At 35.0% G+C, this 10,779-nt stretch overlaps 1 pseudogene; it reads right to left on the reverse strand.

Moving 5' to 3' along the window:
- On the reverse strand, positions 1 to 1,159 carry LOC18594425 (cytosolic sulfotransferase 15 pseudogene; annotated as a pseudogene).
- Positions 1,160 to 10,779: the final 9,620 nt, after the last annotated feature.

Consider the following 10,779-nt stretch of genomic DNA (forward strand, 5'->3'; position numbering starts at 1 on the left):
GAAAGGAATAAAACCAATTTGGTAGAAAATGTTTAAATGCAAAAGAACAACAACAAATTACAGAGTGCTATAAAATACCTATGCACTTGTTGGATTCAACAGTCTATTCCTCTTTATCCAACAAATCAAACTTTAGGCCGGAATCGCCCAACTTTTCTTCAGAAAGTTGTTTCATGCGATCAGCCATTGGTGGGTTTATGAAATTCACCCAATCTCCCACCTTACCATTCCTAAAAAATGCTGAATTCTTAAGCCCAACATAGCTTTCTCCAGTTATGTTCACTTCCAAAGTCTTCAAGGTTTCAAAGCGACACAGCTTTGATATTTCTTCAACTACTCCTTGTCTAATTTCCTCCTCCGAGAAAGGGTAGCCCAAGAAATCAGCCAGCTTCTTCAAGTTGGAAGCAATATCCTTCTTCAAATCTTCATATTTCAAAAATAAGACTTTTTCAGGATGCTCCAAACTCATCTTCCAATACCCTAAAACATGTTCCCAAAATGGACCATAGGCATGAATTCCTTTACAAAACCTGTCAAAACCTTCCTCTATCGAAAAAGGTTTGAAATCTTCATTTCTAGGAAAATTATCCACAATAAAGTGCCAATCCGAGATGAATTGGTCGAGAGGGTTCCTGCAAAGATAAACAATGCGACAATTGGATTTTAGGATGGAACTAGGCAATGTACCATAGGGTGTGTGAGTTGCAAAAATTCTTGGGCTAGGAAAATTTTCATTTTCAAGATCAGGAGTTTGGTTTTTCGAGTAAATGTTGAAATCAATGAAAGGCACAAGTTCATGGGGGTTTGCTGTGAGCAAAGGGCTTTGCGTGAGTGGAAATTGATTGCGGTTCACAATGGAGAAGATGAGAGCCTTCAACCATGTGGTGCCTGATTTGGGCATAGTGATTAAGAAGATATCAGTTTCATGGGCTTTGACGTGGTTTTGAAATGCAATGACTGCCTTGGGTGCAAAGAATGGGTACCAAAAGCCTTGGTATTGGTAGAGAGTGGAGCCAACCCAGTCCTTCTCTTGTGGAAGTGTTTGAATCAATTCTTCCATTAGCTTGTCTCCTTCGGTGGAAATGTTTTTGGATGCAGTTTTATCATCCATAAGAGCAGAGCAAATTGAGTGAATGTTTGCTGAGAAGAAAGCTAGTGAGAAATGAGTGCCAAATATGATCCAATGAATACGCGTATATAGACACCATAAAAAAATTCAGGCTCCAGATCTCGAATTTAAGAAATCTTCTGGTCAAACCTACCTTGAAATTTTCGAAACTAATGAAAAAACAATAGCATTCAAAGTTTGCAGCTATGACTTTTGAGGAAAAATGTATAGACACCATAAGAATGATATAAATATAGGCCTAAGAGCCACCTAACCACATGCCACCGGAGGGCATGTTCTCATAGGGGGGATCATGGTCCAGTAATTGATAAAGAGACAGCAATTAATCCACATGCTCAGTCCCAAAAGAATCGGGATATGGAAGATCACTTAAGCCCAACTTGTGCAAGTTCATCGGCGACGGTGTTGGCTTCTCTACGGATATGCACCAGCTGCCACGTCTTCACCTCTTGCTTTAATAAACAACTGGTTGACCACGTTATTTAAACAGCATGGGACATTTAGCGGATTGTTGCACCGGTTCATTGCATTGGTCGAGTCGTTCTCTTCCAACTTGACATGTGAGGAGCTCCACGTTCATCAACTCGTGTTTTATTTTTATTTTTTTAACAAAAGCTCTTGTTTTACTTTCTTATCCCATTTACAATCTTCCTTGAATTTAGCAGTATAATATATTCAACCATAGTTGTCATATCTTCAATCATATTTTGTCTTAGTGAAATTTTCTATACTTTATTTCTTAATTAAATTTTTAGATTTCTTCCTTTTTTTAATGATCAAATTCTTCAATCCAAGGATCAAATGCATCATCATTGAATCCGACTCTATCAGCTCAATGGAAATGATCAAGAAAAGATAAAATCATACAGTCTTACGTAGTAAAATAAAATCTCAAAACAAATAACAAATGGTCACTAGCATCTTTGGAGAATGTTTTTTCTTTGATACTTGTTCTTTGGAGAATGTTTTTTCTTTGATACTTGTTTTATGACTCATATATTTGACAAAATTAATGTCACGACCCGGAACTCTCATCAAAGCCCGTGACAACCGCCGCGAAGCCTCGACAGACATTCTTCCCCCGAATGCCTTTCGAGACCTCGCAAGGCTTTTGTACCAATTTTTCTATTCTCTCTCTTTTTTCTTTTTTTCTTTTTTTGAATAATAAAATAAAATAAAAATATTAATTAAAATAATCTATTTTAATGTAAAACAATATATATATATATTTTTTTTTGAAACATCAAAAATTAGTTTTCTGTACATAAAAACAAAATAAATTTATACATATTGTAATATAGAAAACTGGAGTATACAATTTAAATTACAATGACACGTGGGCCTCCAAATAACTGAGAAGGCTTAAGTTCTATAACCTTGCTTTCTAGGATGCAACTCCGAAATTTACTTCTCGATGCAATTGACAGTCTATTGCCTATTCTGAGCCTGAAAAATGTATAAGAAGAAGGGGTGAGATTGTAAAATCTCAGTGAGTAGACAGACATCATCAAAATAATCTAAAGCCGAGTAATAAGAGACAATTAAAATAATTCATCCCAACCCATATAAATAATTGGATTTCATCCAATTACTCAACATGGCTTATGCACTTTTCAAAAACTTGGCCCTTGCCAAAAATTTATTCTCGGAGATACCCCACAAAGGCATCTTACCGAGACCGCCAAGGCTGTTTATTGTCACACACACAAACACATTTCACCTCTGACAACACAACCGTTCCTCGACGTTAGCTAAGTCCCAGTTTCACGTGGTGGCCAGCATGAAATGTACTCAAATCCTACCTCGGGAGTTATCCTACGCGCCTCTCCAATCGAGGTAAGCTCAATAATTGGGAACCATGCCCCTCTAATTAGGCTGGCCCACGGAACCCTCGTCACTGCAGTGCCCACTTTATAATCCACCAACCAATAAAATCATAATAGTATGACATGGCTCACTTAACACATTCAAGGCAAATAAAAAAAGTTCATACATTATTTAAATCATAAAAATAACCAGTCATACTCACATTTATCATAAGCCATTTAATGTAAAATTATGGATAAACAATACAATCATAGTATAGGTCTCCAATTACTCTATTTTTGAAATCATTATTAAATTTTCAAAAATTTTATAAAATTATTTTATAAAATCTCATTTTCCCATAAAACACAATAATTTTCCAATTAAATCATTTTTCCATAAAATCACACAATTAAATAAATCTACTCTAGACAATTAAGATGATAGTAAGTTTACTCACTGTACTAGGAGTAGATATACTCTTATTCTCGATCCTCGGGTGTAGTCTTTTACCTGTATCAGATAGCTCACCACCTATCCACAATACATGACACAAAAAATTCAATAATTTGTGTCAAATCAATATATATTATTTCAGGCTCTTATCCAAGCGTATACACTAGATAGGGTGTGAAATGTTTGGACAATTGCTTAATCACAGTGTCCGACCTAACTCGCCTATACACAGTGTAAATTTCTAAAATCTCCAATTCAACTCCAATTCCATCCATTTCAATTTCAATTATCCAATTATATCCACAATACCACAATGACTGTGAATGTGGTCCAATTTATCAGTTCGGACCACAAATTACGCTTTTACCCCTGGTGGGTAAAAATTTTAATTTTTTTGCACCAAAAATTCCCATTAAATTTTCAACCTCATAATTCATCATTTTTCCATCTAATTCTCTTAAAATAAAGTCAACCTCATCCTCACACACCATTGGCTAGATTCGGCCTAGAGAAATTCATGGAGAAAATGAATATTTTTCTTATTGTTTTACTCATAAACATGTTGAACTAACACTAAACACTAACATAGTTCAAAATCAAATTAATCTAACAACTTTCTCTCTCTAAACCCATATGATCAGACTTGAATCCATCATCAAAACACATAATTTAACCATGGAAAATAAGGAGAAATGCATTGAAATGATAAATCTTAAGCTAAGCTTGAAAAATCATACCTTTAAACACTTGATTCCTTGAAAAATCATACTTTTTCTTTGAATTTTCTCACTCTAGGGTTTGTTCTTATTTCTCTCTCTCTCTCCTGCTGGTTTTGGCTGACCCTCCCAATGAAGAATTCTGGAATTTTCAAGCCTCTTAATAGGCTTAATAAAATATTATTATTTTATTTACCTTTTGAATATTTTATTTTTTTTTCTAGCCATTTTTTTGACTTTCTTTTTCTACCACTCAATCCTCTTCACTTATCCATGTCTTCCATGAAATTTCTAGACTTTTCCAAAGTTTTGGTGGAGCAAATTTTTAAAAATTACACTTTTACCCCATAATGTGAAAAATTACATTTTTACCCCAAAAATTGAAAAATTTCCCATAGATATATTTTTCATCCCTTATACTCATACCATTCTCCAATTTGTCAAATGTGAGCTAAATTCTCTCAAAATCTCAAATTTTGTTCGCAGGTGGAAAAATTACGATTTTGCCCTTAGGTAGTGAAAATTTCGGTTTAACTCCGAATTGATCCTTGAACTCCGAATTACCATTTTGAGTCACCCCTGAACTGTGAAACTCTTAATTTCACCTTAAAATTCCTATTTGAACTAGTTCGAGGCTTAATTGACTCAATGGTACCATTAGGGGCAATATCTTCTTTTAATGATTTCTCGAACTTTCAAAATATACAAACATTCTATCGAGCATGTGAATGACATTATAATTATTTTACAAAGCAGAGTTTGACAATTAATGTATTTACCCTAAATATAGCCATTTAAATCTTGTGTGTCAATCTGCTTGTATTTCCATTTCATCAGCCAACCTCTACCACAATTAAATGAGGAATCCTAAATGTGGCAGTGTACTAATGAGACAACTCCTGCCCATACATTCTGAAATGAGAAGTGAAAGTAGTGTTGGAAAATAATGTATTTCATAAGGTTCAAACATCCCACATTGCCAAAATATATAAAAGGTGAATGCCTTATATTGGGAAACCAACTATGGACTTGTTGCAAGCAAGGAAAATAGAGTGGGCTCGCGCGCACACAAAATTGGGCCAAACCTTTAGAAACTTCAGATTCCCTCTCCTTGCGAGCGAGTATACACGTGGGTTGTGCCCAAGTGACTTTTTGTACCTTGACTTTATTTTTTTGAACTTTTTCAGCCTTTGATTAAATCAAAGTCCAACTCTACCATGCTTACCTAATTCTTCTGGTTTTCCTCAATGTTTATCCTAGTTTTGCTCCAACGTGTATCTGACTTGGTATAAATGTTGACCAGTTTTTCCTCAACTCCCTGATCTGGTGCAACGTTCACCTTATTTGGTGCAACGTTCACCTCACTCCATGCTTATAAATACAACCTCACACCCTCACTCACAGGACACACCAAAGCTTTTCTTTTCTTAAGCTTTCTCTGTTGGGTTTTCTTCTCTTTTTTTTTTCTGCTATTCTTGTCATCCCTTAATAGTTTGTGCAAACTATAAGGAAGGGTCTGTTGAATCCTGGAGGATAACCGCTACAGTCCTTTTGCATCGAGTTTTATACTCCGAAGGGGTAAAAATTATCCTTAAGGACAGTGATACCACGCCTCAGACCAATTACTGCTTTTACTAGTTTTATATTCCTTTGTTTCTAATATTTTTCTAACATTCTTAAGGATAATGGATTCCCACGTTAATAATGTTGCTGCCACTGTTCCTAATGCTGCCTCTGTCCCTACTGACACCACCACTGTCAACGGTTCCCCCATAGCTCCCACTCCGATGATCATTCCTCCTATGCCCTCGACTTCATATGCGAAACAATTTCTAGATATTTCCAAAATAGAAGTCTTTGATGGCAGAAACTTCAAAAAGTGGCAAGAAAGGATTTTTTCAATCCTTGATGTTCATGGGGTTACTTTTGCACTAATTTATTCCAAGCCAGATGAAGTCAAGATGCTGGAACCATGGATGCATGCAAATAAGGTATGCAGGCATGCAATCATTAGCACATTTTCTAATGAGTTGTTTGATGTATACAGCCCTTACAAAGAAACAAAGCAAATATGGGAGTCAATGATAGCCAAATACACTGCTGAAGATGTTGGGAAACAGAAGTTTGTGATTGGCAACTTTTATTGCTGGAAGATGACAGATGACAAGGACATCAAGAGTCAAATCAATAAATACCACAAGCTGGTGGATGGTTTGAAGGCTGAAAAAATCAACTTGCAAGAAGAGTTCGTTGATGGGTTGTTGATTGAGAAGCTAACAGAATCCTGGAATGGATACAAGCAACAACTGAAGCACAAGGAAAAGCAGTTGTCACTTGCAGATTTGATTGTGCACATCATTATTGAAGACACAACTCGCAGGGAGATTAAGGCCTCCAAAGCTAAGGAAATTGCAACTAAAGCCAATCTGGTGCAAGGCAAAACCCAGCGCCAACAAAGGTACCCTTACAAACCTGATCATAAACCCAAAGCTCCTCATCCCACCTTTAAAAAGAAGGGTAGTTGTTTTGTCTGTGGAAAGTCAGGGCATCATGCAGCACAATGCAGGAAAAGAGCAAAGGGAAATGACAAACCTGCTAATCCAAGAGTCAACTTGGTCAAAGTAGATGAATCTGACGATGTAATTGCTGCGGTCATTTCACAAGCAAATATGGTTGCCAGTGTGAAGGAATGGGTGGTAGACTCAGGTGCTACCAAGCATATTTGTGCAAACAGAAATGCCTTTACCTCCTATACTCCTGTAGGGGAAGGAGAAGAGCCAATTTACCCCGGTGATTCTCGAACTGCTCAAGTTCTTGGTAAAGGGAAAGTCCTTCTCAAGCTCACATCTAACAAGACCCTAGCTCTAAATGATGTTCTTCATGTTCCCAATATAAGGGCAAACCTGGTATCTGTGGCCTTATTAGGCAAGGTTGGGGTGAAAGTGTCATTCGAATCTGACAAGATAGTGATGACAAAAAATAATGTGTTTGTGGGTAAGGGTTATTGCAATCAAGGACTCTTTGTACTTAATATTTCCAATGTTTGGAATGAAAATGGCAATTCTTTCACTTACATGATTGACTCTGATGATTTATGGCATGGTAGACTAGGACATGTTAGTATTCCCTATATTAAGAAAATGCAATCACTAGGATTAATTTCTAATATTAAAAATAGATGCTTTAATAAATGTGAAATATGTGTTGAAACGAAATCAACTAAGAAAACTTGTATTTCAGTAAATAGGGAATCTGAATTATTAAGTTTAATTCATACAGACTTAGGAGATCTAAAACAAACTGTGACTAGATGAGGTAAGCAATACTATGTTACATTATTGACGATTATTCTAGATTTACTAAAGTTTATTTACTTAGGCATAAAGATGAAGCTTTTGACATGTTTATTAAATATAAAGCTGAGGTAGAAAATCAATTGAATAAAAAGATAAAAAGAGTTAAATCAGATAGAGGGGGTGAATATATACCGATTAATGATATTTGTGAAAAAGAAGGAATAATTCATGAAATTACTCCTCCATATTCTCCTGAATCAAATGGTGTAGCTTAAAGAAAAAATAGAACATTAAAAGAAATGAAGAACTCTATGCTTGTTACTTCCAATGCACGTGAAAATTTGTGGGGTGAAGCTTTATTATCTACATGTCATATTCAAAATAGAATACCTTATAAGAAAACTGGTAAGACACCTTATGAATTATGGAAAGGTTATTCTCCTAATTTAAAATATTTAAAAGTATGGGGGTGTCTAGCTAAGGTAATGCTTCTTGAATTTAAGAAGAGAAAAATTGGTTCTAAAACATCTGATTGCATGTTTATTGGTTATGCTGAACATAGTGTTGCATATAGGTTTCTTGTATTAAAAAGTGATGTTATTGATTGTAATACAATTGTTGAAACAAAGAATGCCGAATTTTTTGAACATATTTTTCCATTAAGAATTGATACAATTTCTCATACACCCTTTAGTAAAAATGATTTTGAAATACAAAATTATGATTTGAGAAGGAGTAAAAGACCAAGGAAGGAAATTTCTTTTGGTAATGATTTTTACACTTATCTTGTAGATAATGATCCTTTGACTTATGTTGATGCAATTTCTTCTAAAGAAAGTTTATTTTGGAAAGAAGCTATACAAAATGAGATTGATTCGATTTTAAAAAATCAAACTTGGGAATTAGTTGATTTACCACCTGGAGCCAAACCAATTGGTTGCAAATGGATTTTTAAAAGGAAAATTAATTCTAATGGTTCTATTGATAAATATAAAGCTAGATTAGTTACAAAGGGTTTTACTCAAAAACCAAACATTGACTATTTTGATACTTTTTCTCCAGTAACAAGAATTGCATCAATTCGTGTTTTATCTACCTTAGCTTCAATTTACAAACTTATTGTTCATCAAATGGATGTAAAAACTGTTTTTTTAAATGGTGATTTAGAAGAAGAAATTTATATGGCACAACCCGAGAGATGTATTCTTCCTGATCAAGAAAACAAAGTTTGTAAATTAATTAAATCATTATATGGTTTAAAATAAGCACCAAAACAATGGCATGAGAAATTTGATCAAGTTCTTGTTAGTAATGGATTTTCTACTGTTAGAGTTGATAAATGTCTGTACACAAAAATTGTTGATAGTGGATGTGTGATTAGTAGCTTATATGTTGATGATATGCTTATTTTTGGTACAAGCATTGATGTGGTTAATAAAACAAAATGTTTTTTGGCTTTAAATTTGACATGAAAGATTTGGCAGAAGCCAAAGTTATTTTGGGTATTAAAATCATAAGATGTGATAGTGGCTTAATGCTAACACAAGGGCATTATGTTGAGAGGCTACTTAAAAGGTTTGGACATTTTGATGTCACACCTGTGAGTACTCCTTATGATAGTAATATCCAATTAAAGAAAAATAGAGGTGATAGTGTAGCTTAGTCTGAGTATGCACAAATTATTGGGAGTCTGATACATTTGATGAATTATACTTGACCAAATATAGCTTATGTTGTATGTAGACTGAGCAAATATACACAAAGTTCTAATAGAGATCATTGGACTGCCTTGAGTAGGGTGATGAAATATTTGAAAGGTGCCATAAACTATGGTATTTTATATAATGGATTTCCCACTGTATTAGAAGGATACAGTAATGCTAACTGGATCTCAAATTCAGATGAGACGAAATCTACAAGTGGTTATGTATTCACCCTTGGTGGGGGTGCTATAACTTGGAAATTAGCCAAACAAACAATAATTGCTAAATCTACAATGGAGTCAGAATTTGTAGCTTTAGAGTTGGCTGGTAATGAGGCTGAGTGGTTGAGAAACCTCTTAGCAGATATTCCATTGGGAATGAAACCAACACCTTCTGTGTCCATGCATTGTGATTACTAAGCGGCAATAACCATTGCAAAGAATAAAACTTTCAATGGTAAAATAGACACATTCGTTTGAGACATCATGTAGTAAAGCAGCTGCTTAGAGATGGAATTATATCCATTAATTATGTGAAGTCAGAGCTGAATTTGGCCGATCCTCTGACTAAACCCCTGGAAAGAAAATTAATTATTGCTACATCGAGGGGAATGGGACTTAAGCCAAATGAGAAAATCAACAAATAGTAATAACCCAACCTATGTGATTGGAAATCCCATGAATTAGGTTCATATGGGTAATAACAAGTTATTTGTTGATAAATTAATGTACTATTAAAATTATTGTCCCTCTTATGGTGTGTAAGTAGTGCAAAACTGCAATGTAAGAAAGGTTGAGTTAAACTCTTAATGCATTCCATATTCCTTATGGGTAGTGTATTATACTGTAGTATACACTTGATGGAATCAACCTATATAAGTGTGGAGTGGGGCCGCTTCTATGAGAATTATGGCAAATTCTCTAGAGCACTTATGAATAACCAGGCACGCGCATGGCCTATTCTCGCAAAACCGCGTTGAACAGCAGAAATTGTGGAGATGTAATGTGATTGATGAAAACTATATTTCACATAAAGAATTTTGGTTCATATAAGTTACAAACTTAACCAAAATTCTGTGACTTATATTTTATTCTTTCTATGGGTGGTTCATAGCTTAAAAGGCATCAGTCACGATACGTTACACTCAAATGAAATTTGACCCAGTAAAACTTCTTATAAAACTTTATGAAATATGTGGGGGATTGTTGAAAAATAATGTATTTTATAAGGTTCAAACATCCCACATTGCCAAAATACATAAAAGGTGAATGCCTTATATTGAGAAACCAACTATGGGCTTGTTGCAAGCAAGGAAAATGGAGTGGACTCGCGCGTACACAAAATTGGGCCAAACCTTTAGAAACTTCAGATTCCCTCCCTGCTCACGAATATACACGTGGGCTGTGCCCAAATGACTTTTTGTACCTTGACTTTATTTTTTTAAGCTTTTTCAGCCTTTGATTAAATCAAAGTCTAACTCTATCATGCTTACCTAATTCTCTTGGTTTTCCTCAATGTTTATCCTGGTTTTGCTCCAACGTGTATTTGACTTGGTATAAATATTGACCAGGTTTTTCTCAACTCCCTGATCTGGTGCAACGTTCACCTCACTCCATGCCTATAAATACAGCCTCACACCCTCACTCACAGGACACACCAAAGCTTTTCTTCTC

The sequence above is a fragment of the Theobroma cacao genome, chromosome 7 (assembly GCF_053813885.1).
Source record: "Theobroma cacao isolate CCN51 chromosome 7, ASM5381388v1, whole genome shotgun sequence".
NCBI lineage: Eukaryota > Viridiplantae > Streptophyta > Magnoliopsida > Malvales > Malvaceae > Theobroma > Theobroma cacao.